We start from the raw sequence: 19,585 nt of genomic DNA on the forward strand, positions 1-19,585 counted from the left end.
CTACTCTTTTTGTGTTCTAACCATTTATGTTGTAGATACAGGAATAAACACTTGAATGTTATTGTGATTGCTTGGGGACCATGTGGGCTATTATCTTTTTGTTGAATCTGCTTATTAATATGAATTCTGTGTATATACTCCAAGGGTCAAATGATCTGGGTAAAATGATTTCCTTCATCTGGAGGAAGACCTGACATGTCGATACAAAGGGCACATTCACAGGAAGTATACCCTTCTGAGCATCAGGAAATTTTTTTTAGTATTTTAATTCTTAAAGCCAACTTATCAGAAAGGTACACTGAAAAAAAATTCCGTAGAATATTGCAATTCTTCCTGCTATTCTCAGAGGAAACAAGACAAGGAAATATTCACATGGTCTCGTGTTAAATCACAGACTCTAGTCACTAAACCCACATCCCTGCCATTTCTCTCATCTGCTAGATTTGTCTGCCCTTTGTTTTTTTCCCCAAGAGCAAGTATTTCTGATTCTTTTAAGCATTATGAACAAGACTTAACTGTTGTATGCAGTGATTTCTACCCTTACACAGTCTGGAACCATGAGCACCTCTTTGGGTTCTGCCTGTGGGATATAGATAGTGGCATATGTTTCTGTCATGTTGTAAATATCATCCACCAAACAAGGCCTTGGGCTGTAATCTCTTCCATCTCTGAGACAAGAGCAGCTCAGTAGCCTCATATTTATGTTTCTAAATTCTCTATTTATCACAGGTGCTCACTGTTAAGGACTGAATGTATTTGCCAGAATTTACATTCAGAAACCCCAATGTATGGACCCTTTGGGAAATGATTAGGTTATTCAGGTGAAGCTCTCAGGAGTAAGATAAGTGCCATTACAATGGCCCACAGAGTTCCCTCATCCCTTCCACCACATAAGGACACCATGAGAAGATAGACCTCTGGGATCCAGGAAGCAGGCCCTCAGTGGGCGTAGAATGCTAGTGTCTTACTCACAAGCCTTGAGAACTGTGAATGATAAATACTTGTTGTTCAAGCACACCAGTCTGTGGTGTTTTTGTTAGAGAAACTCAAACGGACAAAAACATTCATTGTAGAAAATGGTCTTCTTGGTTACACTGGCTGCACTTGCTGAATGACAAGTGATATATCCCCAGCTCCTGTCACCCTGTATATTGTTACCCTGTTTATTTAACTTATGTGCACGGTACATCATGAGAAACGCTGGACTGGAAGAAGCGCAAGCTGGAATCAAGATTGCCGGGAGAAATATCAATAACCTCAGATATGCAGATGACACCACCTTTATGGCAGAAAGTGAAGAGGAACTAAAAAGCCTCTTGATGAAAGTGAAAGAGGAGAGTAAAAAAGTTGGCTTATAGCTCAACATTCAGAAAATGAAGATCAAGGCATCCGGTCCCATCACTTCATGGGAAATAGATGGGGAAACAGTGAAAACAGTGTCAGACTTATTTTGGGGGGCTCCAAAATTACTGCAAATGGTGATTAGACAACTCCATATTTCAAGCCATCTTTTCTCCTAACTTTGACTAAAAAGTCATCCCTTCCTTAAGAATTTTCTCCTAAATCATATTTCAAGTTTTAAAGGAAATAATCACCTTGTATATATACCATGCAATGATGGATTTTCCCTAAACTGTTTTGATGGAATAGAAATTCAGCCTAAGTTTGAATTCCTCTAGTGACTGGGTCTCACTACTTTTGGAAGCAACCTATTTAACCTCTGATTAGAATAGCTCTTCTCATTAGAAAAGTTCTTTTTTTTTTCAGATGAAATGAATTTCTTGCTCTTTTGTCCATTACCACTCAGTTCCTAAATGCAGAACTAACAAATTCCTCTCCATGTGAGTGCTCATCAAACGTTTGAAAGCAATGAATGTATAGGTGTAGCTTTTACTCCCCTTTTGTCTAAATAAATATTTCTCCTATGATATAGTTCTGTGTCCCTTTTCCCTGTGGTTTTTCTCCTTTTTTTCCTCCCCAAATCCTTCTGAAATAGAGTGGAGTACCAAGTTGAAGACGGAGATCTTGGTGAGACAGTCAAGGGAGTCAGGGCCTCAGCAGCACCCACTATATTTCAGCTCTTCTCAGACGCCAATTACCTGGTTATAGTCAGGCCTAATTTTTAAAAATATTATATTTCCTGTCAAAATATACCCCCTATCTTTTGATTGGATTGTTACCAAATTTTTTTATTTGATACTTTTGTAGTTGGCTACTTGGTCCTTGTAGTGAAAATTACTAATAATGTACTTTTGCAGAAATACTTGAGAAATTTCACAGAAATAGCACCTGAAAAAACAACATAAAGTAAGAAACTGTGTTGATGATTATTTTTCATGTCTTTATTAGAGTAATACCCTTGTTATAAACCCCAAGGCCAGATCCAGAAGGGAGTATGATGGGATCATAAAAACATGGACCTTGAATGCTGGGTTACTGTCAGGAAAGAATGATGCCTACACAATTGCTAATTGTTCCCGAGAAGAATCCAGAAGGGAATGATCTCATATAAACACAAGGAGATCTGGACTATGTAAGTGTTCAGTTCAGTTCAGTCGGTTAGTCATGTCCGACTGTTTGCAACCCCATGAACTGCATCACACCAGGCCTCCCTGTCCATCACCAAATCTTAGAGTTTACCCAAATTCATGTCCATTGAGTTGGTGATGCCATACAAACATCTCAACTTCTGTCATCCCCTTCTCCTCCTGCCCCCAATCCCTCCCAGAATCAGGGTGTTTTCAAATAAGTCAGCTCTTCGCATCAGCTGGCCAAACTATTGGAGTTTCAGCTTCAACATCAGTCCTTCCAATGAACACCCAGGACTGATCTCCTTTAGGATGGACTGGTTGGATCTCCTTGCAGTCCAAGGGACTCTCAAGAGTCTTCTCCAACACTACAGTTCAAAAGCATCAATTGTTCGGTGCTCAGCTTTCTTCACTGTCCAACTTTCACATCCATACATGACTACTGGAAAAACCATAGCCTTGACTAGACGGACATTTGTTGGCAAACTAATGTCTCTGTTTTTTAATATGCTGTCTAGGTTGGTCATAACTTTCTTTTCAAGGAGTAAGTGTCTATTAATTTCATGGCTGCAACCATCTGCAGTGATTTTGGAGCCCCAAAAAATTAAGTCAGCTCCTGTTTCCACTGTTTCCCCATCTATTTGCCATGAAGTGATGGGACCAGATGCCATGATCTTCGTTTTCTGAATGTTGCGACTTAAGTTAACTTTTGCACTCTCCACTTTCACTTTCATCAAGAGGCTCTTTAGTTCTTCTTCACTTTCTGCCATAAGGGTGGTGTCATCTGCATATCTGAGCTTATTGTATTTCTCCCGGCAATCTTGATTCCAGATTGTGCTTCCTCCAGCCAGTCGTTTCTCATGATGTACTGTGCACATAAATTAAATAAGCAGGGTAACAATATACAGCTGTGACGTACTGCTTTTCCTATTTGGAACCAGTCTGTTTTTCCATGTCCAGTTCTAACTTTTGCTTCCTCACCTGCATACAGATTTCTCAAGAGGAAAGTCAGATGGTCTGGTATTTCCATCTCTTTCAGAATTTTCCACAGTTTATTGTGATCCATACAGTCAAAGGCTTTGGCAGAGTCAATAAAGCAGAAATAGATGTTTTGCTGAAACTCTCTTGCTTTTCCCATGATCCAGCGGATGTTGGCAATTTGATCTCTGGTTCCTCTGACTTTTCTAAAACCAGCTTGAACATCAGGAAGTTCATGGTTCACATATTGCTGAAGCCTGACTTGGAGAATTTTGAGCATTACTTTACTAGCGTGTGAGATGAGTGCAATTGTGTGGTAGTTTGAGCACTCTTTGGCATTGCCTTTCTTTAGGATTGGAATGAAAACTGAACTTTTCTGGTCCTGTGGCCACTGCTGAGTTTTCCAAACTTGCTGGCATATTAAGCGCAGCACTTTCACAGCATCATCTTTCAGGATTTGAAATAGCTCAACTGGAATTCCATCACCTATATTAGCTTTGTTGGTTGTGATGCTTCCTTAGGCCCACTTGACTTTCCATTCCAGGATGTCTGGCTCTAGGTGAGTGATCACCCTATCGAGATTATCTGAGTCATGAAGATCTTTTTTTGTACAATACTTCTGTGTATTCTTGCCACCTCTTCTTAATATCTTCTGCTTCTGTTAGGTTCATATCTTTTCTGTTCTTTATCGAGCCCATCTTTGCATGAAATGTTCCCTTGGTATCTCTAATTTTCTTGAAGAGATCTCTATTATTTCCTATTCTGTTGTTTTCCTCTATTTCTTTGCATTGGTCACTGAGGAACGCTTTCTTATCTCTCCTTGCTATTCTTTGGAACTCTGCCTTCAAATGGGTATATCTTTCCTTTTCTCCTTTGCTTTTCACTTCTATTCTTTTCACAGCTACTTGTAAGGCCTCCTCAGACATCCATTTTGCTTTTTTCCATTTCTTCCTCTTGGGGATGGTCTTGATCCCTGTCTTCTGTACAATGTCACGAACCTCCATTCATAGTTCATCAGGCACTCTGTCTCTCAGATCTAGTCCCTTAAATCTATTTCTCACTTCCACTGTATAATCATAAAGGATTTGATTTAGGTCATATCTCAATGGTCTTGTGGTTTTCCTCATGTTTTTCAATTTAAGTCTGAATTTGGCAATAAGGAGTTCGTGATCTGAGCCACAGTCATCTCCTGGTCTTGTTTTTGCTGATTGCATAGAGCTTCTCCATCTTTGGCTGCAAAGGATATAATCAATTTGATTTTGATATTTACTAGTGATGTCCATGTTTAGAGTCTTCCCTTGTATTGTTGGAAGAGGGTGTTTGCTATGACCAGTTTGCTATGTCAGTGTAGTCCAAGACATTTAGGGTTTGTGATTAACACAGGATGTGTCTTGAGAAAGACAAGATCTGAGAAAGTCTTGTAGTCTGCAATTAGGAATAAAAGCTGGTCTCAACGTGTACTCTGCACCTCAGTCCCATAGAGGCTGCAGGTTCCCTGACCCATTGCATCAGATTTTGTGTTCTTTCTTCTTTCTCCTCAGTGGCTCCAGGACCATTAGGGCAACAGGTCCTCAATATTTTACCCACTATGAAAGTGAAGTGAATGTCACTCAGTCGTGTCTGACTCTTTGCAACCCCATGAACTATACTGTCCATGGAATTTTCCAGGCCAGAATACTGGAGTGGGTAGCTTTTCCCTTCTCCAGGGGATCTTCCCACCATATTTCATATTATTAGATTAAATTCATCTGTCCTACCTGTCTAAGGCTTTTTTGGATCCTTCTTTTACCATCACACCTAGTTGCAGATTCTTTCAGCTTTATGTCACCTACAAGTTCAATGAGTGGGTATTTTATGCCTGTACTTAAATCTTTGGTGAAAACACTGATTGGAGAAAAGTTCTTTACTCCATAAGAGCAAACTGTTACTATTGGATTTGGTTAATCTATAGATTTAGGTATCCATATTTTTCGAGTTTTATGCAGGATTGTATGAGATACATCACCTTGAATAATTCCTTGTGTTTGGTGGGTGCTCAATAAATTAGTCATTAAAATATGTTCCCCTTGCTGAAATTAATTTGCCTTTTCAATTGTATTCTTTACAAAAAATAATGCCTTCAATTTTAATCCATGTCTCTATTTGGTCCATCTTTTTAAATTCCCAACTTTTAGCTACATATTTAAAAGAGATTGTTCTCATCCCTTCTCATGTATTTACCGGTTTTTAAATTTACATAATATTGCTCTCTGGGTTTTTAAAGACTGATTTGAAAAAAACATTTAATTTTTGTGAAAGTCAAATTTATATTTGAGAAGTTGGAAAATAAAAATAAGGAGAAAGAAAAATCATGGAAGGGGATGTGTTCTTAGTTTTATATTCTCAGTGAATTATTTAGACTTTATACTGTTAAAAGCAATATTACCAAATTTGTATTTCTCTAAGGTGTGGATTTCTTAAGGTTTCTTTTTCCCATCTAAGAGTATATATACTGTATTCAACTCAAGTTCAAACTAAAAATATTAACTTTCTTTCTTTTTTTTTTTTTTTTTTTTTGCCCTTTTATGTCTAGCTGGATATTCATCCCCTAAGCAGAACTGATCAGAATCCTTTTCTGATTGAAAAATCATAGATCTCTAAAGTCTTTTCAGCTCAAGGACATTTGAACTCTGTTTTTGCCTAAGAGCATGAATGTAGATATATTTAGCTTTTCTTCTTTCCCTATTTTTCAAAGTACTTCACTCTTCTAGGCAGTGCAGAAATGAAACTACCCACAACTGAGTAAGTTTCAACCTGATAGGGTTTAGATGCATTGTTCACTACATATAAGCAAATATTTTATATCTTGTTTTAGGGCAGTATTGTGAGCTCTGATCAGGTGCTGTTGAATAGTTTCAATCTTTTTGGTTGAATTTGACATTTGTTCAATTATTTTGGTTGTATTGTATATTTGTTAAAGTAGGAAAAGGTTTTATTTAGAACACCATACCTATACTTCCAATGCCTTGTATTCAGGTTGTTATTTGATGTGTATTATCAGTCTTTGGATTCCCTAAAACTTTCCAGGGGCTATCCTGTTTTTGCATGCTTATTGATATTTTAAGGCAGACATATTTACAACCACTTCACAAACCTAAGTTTCACACTGGGAAATTTCTGTTTAAAGTCAGATATGGTTTCCCATTTCATGACTCCTCAGCCTTGCAGAGTGTGTGCTGTGAAAGTGTCAAGAATGAGGAAACCTGGGTCAGGTAGCATGGCTCTCTCACATATTCTCCTCCTTCATTTTAGCACTTCTTATTACCCTGGAAGTGAAAGACTAGACTAAGCACATGGTATTTCATTAAATTGAATCTACTATCCAGGGTAGAAGTTGCCTGTCACATCTCAGATAGAACTGTGATGGGCTAAAGATAACAACATAATCTTACCCACCTCACTCTCTGCAACTGGAGATCCTAATATCAGCATGAGTAATTGACCTTTTTTTTTTTTTTTTTTTTTTTGGTATGAATCAAAGCTATGATGTCTAGAGTGCTATATTCCAAAGGGCAGAAATTTTTCCTATCTTCATAATTACCTTTGTAAAACTACATGATACTTTGAAAAGCTCAAACGTAGTTTATAAATAATTTGTGATAAGGATGATGGCTTAACAATAAAGATAAGATGATCATGTGAAGAATGAAAGTTAAGGAAACCATTTAATTTGTCACATGGACCTCATAAACTGATATTTTTAGTTTATTTCTCTGTATTAGTAACAGTCACAATATTTCTCTGATAAAGTTATACTATGACATGAAGCTCAGTTACTAGCAAATTCTGCAACTTTTTATGAAGAGTTGTACATGAAAATATGATGTATCTTTAAATGCACAGGAAAGTAACCGAGACATTTTAACCCTTTGGCTTAAGATAATGATAAAAACTTATCATAACTGAACAATTGCATTTAGACCAAATATGTAATAACAATACTTCTAAGTTGTGAGGAACTTAAATTCTGTTCATTCAATCATTATATTCTCATTCAATCTTGACGTTTTGTATACCATTTCTCAAATATAACATGTTCAAAACTGAATTTCAGTTTCATCTTACTCCTAACATTTCCATTCTTAATATTTCCTTTCTCACTTTATAACAACTCATCCTCTGGTCACTCTTAACTAAATTCTTGATGTCATCTTAATTTTCTTCCATCAAGAAATCTTGTTGGATTTATCTTGAAAGTATTTTTTGAATTCTGTCATTTCTGTTGCAACCACTCTGATTTGAGGCACTCTTAGCTCTTATTTAGTTAAAAAAATAGTCTTCTAACTGATCTCTCACATTCTTCCCTTATTTTTCTTAAGTCTTTTCTGAAAACAGTGTTAAAAATGTGTCATACTACACTTATCTGCTCAAAATTCTACTATAACTTCCTACTCCACTCAGACTGAAAACTAATATTCTTAAAATGGCCTCTTAGAAGACTTTACACAATCTGATTCCCCTTGGGTCTGTGACTTTTTCTCCCACTTCTTTTTCCTTCACTTATTTCATTCCACTTATGTTAATGACTAGATCAAATCATAAAAAAAATCAAGGAAATAGAAACCTTAAATAAATTACTAGACCAGAGGATTTAATAAAAATGTAGAGAGCATCCCATTCAAATACAGCAGAACACACATTCTTCTGAAATGCATATGGAACTTTCTTAAGGATAGACCATTTTGAAACAGAAAACAAATCTTGATGTATTTAAGGAGATTTAAATCACATCAAGCATATTTCTGATCACAATGTATGAGTTTAGAAACCAACTACAATAATAAAACTGGAAAAAACACAAACATGTGAAGGCTAAACAATATGTTACTGAACAACTATTGGGTCAATGAAGAAATTACAGGAGACATGAAAAGTTACCTAAAGACAAATCAAAATACATCATACCAAAATCTATAGGCTATAGCAAAAGAAGGACTGAGAGAGAAGTTTAAAGCAATACAAGCCTACCTCAAGAAACAAGAAGCATTTCAAACAAACACCTAAAGGAACTAGAATGATAAGAAAAAATAAAGCCCAAAGGGAATAATAAAAATCAGACTGCAAATAAATAAAAGAGAGACTAAGAAGACAATATAAAAAAATCAATGAAGCTAAGAACTAGTTCTTTGAAAAGACATACAAAATTGACACCCTTAGCTAGACTAATTAAGAAAAAAAGAGAAGGTTCTAATAAATTAAAGAGGATAAATAACAATGGATACTACAGAAATACAATAAAATAGAGAAATCAGAAGAAATGGACAAATTCTCAGAATATTACAACCTTCTAAGAATGAATCATGAAGAAACAGAAAACTTAAATAGATTGATCACTATTGAGATTGAAACAGTAATAAAACCAAAAGATCTCAAGAAACAAAAGTCCAGGACCAGAAATCTTCATAGATGAATTTTACCAAGCATTCAGAGAAGATTTAAAACCTATTTGCCTCAAGCCAATTCCAAAAATTGAATAGAAAGGAACACTTAACATATCTATGAGGCTAACATCAACCTAACATCAAAACCAGACGAAGAAAGCACAAACACACAAAAGAAAATTAAAAGCCAATAGTTTTGACAAACAAATTATTAGCGAACCAAATACAATGATATATTAAAAGATCGCTAAAACATGATCAAGCAGGATTTATTCCAGGGATGCAGGAATGGTTTAACAACCACAAAACAATCATTGTGATACATAACATTGATAAACTGAAGGATGAAAATCACATGATAATCTCAACAGGTGAAAAAAAAAAGCATTTGACAAGATTCAGCACTGATTTATGATAAAATTTCTCAATTAAGTGAGTATGGAAATAACCATATCTTGACATAATAGAGGTCACATATGACAAACTCACAACTAACAGCATATTCAATAGTAAAAAGCTGAAAATATTAGTTCTACAGTTATGAACTTATGAGAAATAAGAAAGCCTTCCTCAATGATCAATGCAAAGAAATAGAAAAAAATAATAGAATGGCAAAGACTAGAGAGATAAAATAGAAAGACTAGAAAATTAGAGATACCAAGGGAATATTTCATGTAAAGATGGGCTTGATAAAGGGCAGAAATGGCATGGACCTAACAGAAGCAGAAGCTATTAAGAAGAGGTGGCAAGAATACTTAGAAGAACTGTACAAAAAAGATCTTCACAACCCAGATATTAACGATGGTGTTATCACTCATTTAGAGCCAGAAATCTTGGAATGTGAAGTCAAGTGGGCCTTAGGAAGCATCACTACGAACACAGCTAGTATAGGTGATGGAATTCCAGTTGAGCTATTTCAAATCCTGAAAGATGATGCTGTGAAAGTGCTGCACCCAATATGCCAGCAAATTTGGAAAACTCAGCAATGGCCATAGGACTGGAAAATTTCAGTTTTTATTCCAATCCTGAAGAAAGGCAATGCCAAAGAGTGCTCAAACTACCACACAATTGCACTCATCTCACACGCTAGTAAAGTAATGCTCAAAATTCTCCAAGCTAGGCTTCAACAATATGTGAACTGTGAACTCCCTGATGTTCAAGCTGGTTTTAGAAAAGTCAGAGGAACCAGAGATTAATTGCCAACATCCACTAGATCATCAAAAAAGCAAGAGAGTTCCAGAAAAACATCTATTTCTGCTTTGTTGACTATGCCAAAGCCTTTGACTGTGTATCACAATAAACTGTGGAAAATTCTGAAAGAGATGGAAATACCAGACCACCTGAACTGCCTTTTGAGAAACCTGTATGCAGGTGAGGAAGCAACAGTTAGAACTGGACATGGAACAACAGACTGGTTCCAAATAGGAAAAGGAGTACGTCAAGGCTGTATATTGTCACCTGCTTATTTAATTTATATGAAGAGTACATCATGAGAAATGCTTGGCTGGAGGAAGCAAAAGCTGAGAGAAGTATTAGCAACCATAGATATGCAGATGAAACCACCTTTATGACAAAGTGAAAAAGAACCTCTTGATGAAAGTGAAAGAGGAGAGTGAAAAAGTTGGCTTAAAGCTCAACATTCAGAAAACTAAGATCATGGCATTCTGGTCCCATCACTTCATGGTAAATAGATGGGGAAACAGTGGCTGACTTTATTTTTTGTAGCTCCAAAATCACTGCAGATGGTGATTGCAGCCATGAAATTAAAAGATACTTACTCCTTGGAAGAAAAATTATGATCAAACTAGATAGCATATTAAAAAGCAAAGACATTACTTTGTCAACAAAGATCCATCTACTCAAGGCTATCGTTTTTCCAGTGGTCATATATGGTGGTGAGAGTTGGACTATAAAGAAAGCTGAGCACTGAAGAAGTGATGCTTTTGAACTGTGATGTTGGAGAAGATTCTTAAGAGTCCCTTGGGCTGCAAGGAGATCCAACCAGTCCATCCTAAAGGAGATCAGTCCTGAGTGTTCATTGGAAGGGCTGATGTTGAGGCTGAAACTCTAATACTTTGGCCAGCTGATGCGAAGAGTTGACTCATTGGAAAAGACCATGATGTTGGCAAAGATTGAGGGTAGGAGGAGAAGGGGACCACAGAAGATGAGATGGTTGCAGGGCATCACTGACTCAATGGACATGGTTTTGGGTGGACTCTGGGAGTTGGTGATATACAGGGAGTCCTGACGTGCTGAAGTTCATGGGGTCGCAAAGAGTCAGACATGACTGAGCGAATGAACTGAACTACAGTCATGAATAAGACAAGGATATAATTTTTTGCTACTCCTATTTAACATAGTATTGGAAATCCTAGCCAGAGCAATTAGGCAAGGAAAAGAAGTGAAAGGTGTCCAATATGGAAAAGAAGAAGTAAGTTTCAAGATGCAAAACTTTGCACTAACAATGAACTAAGAAAAAGAGAAATAAGGGGACAAACTTACAATTGTAACAGAAAGAATAAAATGCCAAGGAATAAATCTATCCAAGGAAATGAAAGACCTATATGCTGAGAATTATAAGACATTGCTGAAAGACATTGAAGACACAAGTAAATGGAAAGATACACATGTATATCTCATAATCATGAATTGAAACTTCCCAGGAGGCACTAGTGGTAAAAAAACTGCCTGCCAATACAGGAGACATAAGAGACATAGGTTTGATTCCTGAATTGGGAAGATCCCCCAGAGGAGCACATTGAAACCCACTCCAGTATTCTTGCCTAGAGAATCCCATGGGCAGAGGAGCCTGGTGGGCTACAGTTATAGGTTTGCAAAGAGTCAGACACTACTGAAGTGACTTAGCATGCAAACCCACACTCATTAATCAGAAAAATTAGTGTTGTTAAAATGTCTGTATTACCTAAAGCTATCGATTGATTCAATACAATCCTTTTCAAAATTGCAATGGCATTTTTCACAGAAAAAGAACAAGAAATTCTAAAATTTTTATGGAATAATAAACGACTGATTAGCCAAAGCACTCCTGAGCTGGGGGGGAAACAAAGCTGGAGGTATCACAGTCCTTTATTTCAAACTATATCACAAAATAACATTAATAACAAATTATACAATATATAGTTATCTAATATTATTAATAATAAATTTAATAAATAATATTAAAATAACATCACTTTGGCAGAAAAACAGATACATAGATCAGTGGAACAGAATTGAGAGCCAGAAATAAACCCATGTGTTTACAGGTAATTAATTTTTCACAAAGGAGAAAAGATAGTCCTTGGTAAAAAGACAATCCTTCAATAAATGGTATTAGGAAAACAAGAGCCACATGCCAAAAAAAAAAAAAAAAAGAAAGAAAGAAAGAAATCAGATCACTCACTATCTCACACCATACACAAAAGTCAACTCAAAATGGATTAAAGATTTGAAGCTAAGACTTGAATCCAGAAAGTGAAATCTCTCAGTCATGTTCAACTCTTTGTGACCACTTGGACTGTAGGCTGCCAGGCTCCTCTGTCCATGGGATTTTCCAGGCAAGAATACTGGAGTGGACTGCCATTTCCTTCTTCAGAAACCAGAAAACTCCTAGAAGAAAACTTGGACAACATTCTCTTTGACACCAGTCTTAGCAATGTCTTTCTAGATGCATGTCCTCAGGCAAGGGAAGCAAAAGTAAAAATAAACTAATGGGACTACATCAAACTAAAAAGCTTTTGTACATCAAAAAATGCCATCAACAGCAGCAGCAAAATAATGTATGAAATGGGAGAAGATACTTTCAAACAGTATATATGTTAAGAAATTAAAATCCAAAATATACAAGAACTCATTCAACAACAAAAAATTCAACCCAATTTGAATCAATTCCAATGAGGTGGGTGAAATTGGAGCCTATTATACAGAGTGAAGCAAGCCACAAAGAAAAAAAAAAAAAAACACCAATATAGTATACTAATGCATATATATGGAATTTAGAAAGATGGTAACGATAACCCTGTATCAGAGACAACAAAAGAGACACAGATGTATAGAACAGTCTTTTGGACTCTGTGGGAGAGGGAGAGGGTGGGATAATTTGGGAGAATGGCATTGAAACACGTATAATATCATATAGGAAACGAATCGCCAGTCCAGGCTCGATGCGTGATATGGGATGCTTGGGGCTTGTGCACTGAGATGACCCAGAGGGATGGTATGGGGAGGGAGGAGGGAGAGGGGTTCAGGAGGGGGAACACGTGTATACCTGTGGCAGATTCATGTTTATGTATGGCAAAATCAATACAATAATGTAAAGTAATTAACCTCCAATTAAAATAAATAAATTTGTTTTAAAAAGAGAGAAAAAAAAATAGGCAGAGACACTGAATAGATGTTTTTCCAAAAGAGACATGCAGATGACAAATAGATACATGAGAAGGTTTTCAATAGCAGGGAAATTCAAATCAAAACCATAATGAGATAGAATCTCATCCCTGTTAGAATGTCTACTATCAAAAAGATAAGAACAGGTGCTGATAAGGATGTGGAGAAAAGGGAATTCTTGTGAACTGTTTGTGGCATTGTAAATCAGTGTAGTAACTGTGGAGAATCATATGGAAATGACTCAAAGAAAAAAAAGAACTACTATATGATCCAGTTACCTCACTTCCAGTTATTTATACAGTAATGTGAAAGTGCTAATTCAAAAAGATACATGCACCCCAATGTTCATAGTAGTATTATTGCCAAGATATGGAAAGTTAATTGTCCATCAACAGATGAATGGATAAAGAAGATATTTTATATATATATATATACATATATATATATATATATGCACAGAATGGAATATTATTCAGCCATAAAAAGATGAAATCTTGATATTTGTTACAACATAGATGGACCTTCCTCTGATGGAGGAAGACAAACAGTGTATGATTTCATGCATATATGGAATTAAACAAACAAACCAAAATAAATGAACCAAGCAAAAACAAACACAGTAGTAGTTACCAAAGGGGTAGACGGAGGGGGGATCTAAAGGGCCAAAAGTTTCACTTTATGGTGACAGATGGAAATTAAATTTATGGTGGTAAACACACTGTGGGATATGCAGAAGTAGAAATATAATACTATACACATGAAATGTATAATGATATAAACTGATGCTACCTCAATAAAAATAAATCTAAAAAGTAAAATTATAAGGCTTCTAAGGGGAGAAAAGATAGACCAGTGCCTTGGAAACATGGGAATTAAATATATATATATATATATATATATATATATATATATATATATATATATCTCACATGGTAGCAATAACCATACAAAATATAGGTAATGAGGCTTCAGTCAGTTCAGTTCAGTCACTCAGTCGTGTCCGCCTCTTTGAAATTCCATGAACCGCAGCATGTCTGGGCAAAGACTAAAAGAAAATGCACTGGTCATAGCAAACACCCACTTCCAACAACACAGGAGAAGACTCTACACATGGACATCACCAGATGGTCAACACCAAAATCAGATTGATTATATTCTTTGCAGCCAAAGATGGAGAAGCTCTATACAGTCAACAAAAACAAGACCAGGAGCTGACTGTGGCTCAGATCATGAGCTGCTTGTTACCAAATTCAGACTCAAATTGAAGAAAGTAGGGAAAATCGCTAAACCATTCAGGTATGATGTAAATCAAATCCCTTATGATTATACAGTGGAAGTGAGAAATAGATTTAAGGGCCTAAATCTGATAGATAGAGTGCCTGATGAACTATGGACAGAGGTTCGTGACAGAAGAACTGTAGAAAAAAGATCTTCACGACCCAGATAATCATGATGGTGTGATCACTCACCTAGAGCCAGACAAGAGGGCCATGGAAAGCATCGCTACGAACAAAGCTAGTGGAGGTGATGGAATTCCACTTGAGCTATTTTAAATCCTGAAAGATGATGCTGTGAAAGTGCTGCACTCAATATGCCAGCAAATTTGGAAAACTCAGTAATGGCCACAGGACTGGAAAAGTTCAGTTTTCACTCCAATCCCAAAGAAAGGCAATGCCAAAGAATGTTCAAACTACTGCACAATTGCACTCCATCTCACACGCTAGTAAAGTAATGCTCAAAATTCTCCAAGCTAGGCTTCAGCAATACATGAACCGTGAACTTCCTGATGTTCAAGTTGGTTTTAGAAAAGGCAGAGGAACCAGAGATCAAATTGCCAACATCTGCTGGATCATGGAAAAAGCAAGAGAGTTCCAGAAAAACATCTATTTCTGCTTTATTGACTGTGCCAAAGCCTTTGACTGTGTGGATCACAATAAACTGTGAAAAATTCTGAAAGAGATGGGAATACCAGACCACCTGACCTACTTCTTGAGAAATCTGTATGCAGGTCAGGAAGCAGCAGTTAGAAGTGGACATGGAACAACAGATTGGTTCCAATTAGGAAAGGGAGTACGTCAAGGCTGTATATTGTCACCCTGCTTATTTAACTTATATGTAGAGTACATCTTGAGAAACACTGGACTGGAAGAAACACAAGCTGGAATCAAGATTGCCAGGGGAAATATCAATAACCTCAGATATGCAGATGACACCACCCTTATGGCAGAAAGTGAAGAGGAACTAAGTAGCCTCTTGATGAAAGTGAAAGTGGAGAGTGAACAAGTTCGCCTAAACCTCAACATTCAGAAAACGAAGATCATGGCATCTGGTCCCATCACTTCATGGGAAATAGATGAGGAAACAGTGGAAACATTGTCAGATTTTATTTTTGGGGGGCTCCAAAATTACTGCAGATGGTGATTGCAGCCATGAAATTAAAAGACACTTACTCCTTGGCAGAAAAGTTATGACCAAACTAGATAGTATATTCAAAAGCAGAGACATTACTTTGCCTACTAAGGTCCATGTAGTCAAGGCTATGGTTTTTCCTGTGGTCAGTATGGATGTGAGAGTTGGACTGTGAAGAAAGCTGAGTGCCATAGAATTGATGCTTTTGAACAGTGGTGTTGAAGAAGACTCTTGAGAGTCCCTTGGACTGCAAGGAGATCCAACCAGTCCATTCTGAAAGAGATCAGCCCTGGGATTTCTTTGTAAGTAACAATGCCAAAGCTGAAACTCCAGTACGTTGGCCACCTCATGCGAAGTGTTGACTCATTTGAAAAGTCTCTGATGCTGGGAGGGATTGGGGGCAGGAGGAGAAGGGTACCACAGAGGATGAGATGGATGGATGGCATCAGTGACCCGATGGATGTTAGTCTGAATGAACTCCAGGAGTTGGTGATGGACAAGGAGGCTTGGCGTGCTGCGATTCATGGGTTTGCAAAGAGTGGGACACGACTGAGTGACTGAACTAAACTCAACTATGGCCTCCCTGTCCATCACCAATTCCTGGTGTTCATTCAGACTCACATCCACCAAATCAGTGATGCCATCCAACCATCTCATCCTCTGTCGTCCCTATCTCCTCCTGCCTCCAATCCCCTCCAGCATCAAAGTCTTTTCCAATGGGTCAACTCTTCGCATGAGGTCACCAAACTATTGGAGTTTCAACTTCAACATCAGTCCTTCCAAAGAACATCCACGACTGATCTCCTTTAGAATGGACTAGTTGGACCTCCTTGCGGTCCAAGGGACTCTCAAGAGTCTTCTCCAACACCACAGTTCAAAAGCATCAATTCTTTGGCACTCAGCTTTCTTCATAATCCAACTCTCACGTCCATATATGGCCACTGTAAAAAACATAGCCTTGACTAGATCTTTGTTGGAATTAGGCTTCAACCAAATTTAAAACTAGTGCTCATCAAGCTACACATTTAAGAAAATTAATAAGCAAGCCACAGACTGGGAGAAAATATCTGCATAGTAATAACTGACCCAGAACTTGCAGCTGGAATATATACTTAAAAGAATTCCTCCAACTCAATCATAAAAGACAAGCTACCATATATATATATATATATATATGTGTGTGTGTGTGTGTGTGTATAATAAGTCAAATATTGAAATAGACATTCAATAAAGGAATATGTACAAATGACCACTCAAAAAAAGAATATGTACAAATGACCACTAATCCCCAGAAAATGTTTACAACATTATTTATCAGGTAAATGCAAATAAAACCACAATGAGAGCATTATATAAACACACGAATAACAAAAATTGAAAAGACTGACCACCTCAAAATTAGCAAGGATGTCACATAACTGAAGTGAGGGAGATGAGATGATGTAATCATTTCAGAAAAGTTCTGATAGTGTCTCATAAAGCTAAAGTTCTTAGTACATTATGACTCAGCAATTTTATTCCTCGTTGTTAACACATGAGGCTAAAAATATATGTTCAGTGAAATATACATCTAAGAATGTCCATAAAGATACATCTATGAATGTCCAGGCTTTTTTATAATAGCTCCAAACTGGATAAAGTTCAACAAAAAGAATAGAAAAACAAGACATGGACATACATTGAAATACATTTGGGATACTATTCACATTAAAGTAATAAATGACTTACTAATACACTCAAAAACATAAATGAATCTAAATAGAATCATGGGTGTATACTACATGAAGGGAGCGAAGTGTATTTGACTCTAGGATGGGGTAAGGGACTGACTGAGCAGGGGGAGGAAGAATTTTTATAGATCTGGAGTGATGGTGATCTTCTATATATTGACAGGGACTTGGATTACATGGATGTATGTATTTATCAAAACTCATCAAATGGCATACTAAAGATTTGTGCATTATACTTGCACATGAATTTTACCTCAAGGAAAAAGTTAAATTGAAATTTACAATCCATCAAAAAGTAAAGTAGGTAAGTTGATGGATAGATAGTGGATATTGGATAGTATGTGCAGAAGCCAATATAGGAAAATGTTTTTATTTTTATCATTTTATTATATATACATTTTCTTTTTTACCACATGGCATGTGGGATCTTAGTTCCCCAACCAGGTATTGAACCCATGCCTGTGAAATGAAAGCTTGCAGTCTTAACATTTGGACCACCAGGAAATCCTAGGGGAATATTAACTAGTATTTGCATGGTAGGTATTTGGATATTCAAGGTATAATTGTTTCATTTTTCCTTTATGTTTGAAAATTTTCATAATAAAGAGACTTTGCTGCTAAGTCCTAGAAAAAAATGACTCTAGGTTGGGATTGTAGATATGAAAAGCAGCATTTTTTGTGTGTTTGTATGATTTTAAATATTGCATCCAAGAGAAAATTTGTTTTTAACTGTTGATAATGTAATGTAATAGCCTGGATGAATTTTCTGTACTTTGTCACACAACACACAGGCAATAACATAAGTTTGATCCAACCTGAATTTTGAGACATATACCATAACATTTTATCCCTGATTGCTGTTTGAATATCTTAAGCAAAATTATGTTGGTCACAAATTTCTATAACAGAAATTATATCACAAAAAGCCTTTTGAAATATTCAGGAGGAAACGTTATTTATCTGTTTTATTTTAAATTAAAAATGAATCATTATTTAACTATTTTCCTCAGAAATATTTTTCTTAAAATCATTTTTTATTTTCAACAAAATATAGCATCATATTTTAACACAGGGAAAGTATGAGAACTGAACAAAGTCTTGTGACTCCATTTAATTTACTTAATTCCACCTCGGAACTAAGTGAAAATAGATATCTTCTAATTTGAGGGGAAAAGCCTAGCACAAAGAAACCAAATAAGAAAAAACAAAAAATCCGAAGGGGCATTCTACAAAGTGGAGATTTCTCCCCTACCTTTTAAGCCATATTTCTTTCACTTAAATAAGAAATCTCCAGAAAAGAACACGAATGAATCTAAAGACCAATGGAATCTGATAATTATGGGGATGAAATATACTACTTGTAAATATGGACTAACAAAAAAGTTTCATTTTGTCATGAAAACATACGAGGATTTTATAAAAACTTACCAGAAGCACTCCAGTTCCTGAGAGAGGCTAGGAAGAAACTCATGAGCCTGGTTCAGACAGAGGCCTCAGTGTCTTGGGGTCAGGACGGGATAAGCCAAGTCTATTAATAAACAGTTCGCTGAACTCAGCCAGGACGTGAAAACACAGGCATGTCTGGGTGGCACTTCATTAAGCAAAGTTTAGTAATCTGCTAGCTGAAATTTTGATTAGGATTTGTCCAAGGAGAATCTGTACCTCCTCTATACCAAGGGGTGGGGGGACCCTATGATGTATCAAAAAGGAAACAGGCAGGATATAGTATGTATGCAATTCAGTTATTTACTTTTTCTCTCACACCCTTCTGCAAATACCACTGCATATATAGCTCTGAGCAGGAAGAGACAGCCCTCAGCTGACAGGAACTGGAGGTTCAGCAGGTGGTTTATAGGAGTGACACGCCTGAACACAGGTCAGTTTCTACAGCCTTCTTTACTGATAAGCCAGGCTGAAAAAATATGAGTGTGGCAAACAATTAACTTGACAACCACTGTTTATCATAGGACTTTACAGCTAGTTGTCAGCTTGTCTTGGATTTTATCATCACATTTAAATTAGCCGTTTTGCTGTTTACTTCACCAGGAAGTCTCTTTCCTTTATTTTCCCTTACTCATTTTGTATATATATATATATATATATATATATATATATATATATATATATATATATA

The 19,585-nt window shown here is 36.5% G+C and overlaps 1 long non-coding RNA gene across 1 annotated transcript in view; it reads right to left on the reverse strand.

Moving 5' to 3' along the window:
• LOC105613737 (uncharacterized) overlaps window positions 1–19,145 on the reverse strand; it is an 81,153-nt gene extending 62,008 nt beyond the window's left edge. Inside the window, exon 1 of the long non-coding RNA XR_006060085.2 lies at window positions 18,880–19,145. This is a non-coding gene — a long non-coding RNA (uncharacterized LOC105613737). The remainder of the gene's footprint in view (window positions 1–18,879) is intronic.
• Between the last annotated feature and the right edge of the window lie 440 nt (window positions 19,146–19,585).

Source organism: Ovis aries, chromosome 6, assembly GCF_016772045.2.
Source record: "Ovis aries strain OAR_USU_Benz2616 breed Rambouillet chromosome 6, ARS-UI_Ramb_v3.0, whole genome shotgun sequence".
In the NCBI taxonomy this organism is placed as follows: Eukaryota; Metazoa; Chordata; class Mammalia; order Artiodactyla; family Bovidae; genus Ovis; species Ovis aries.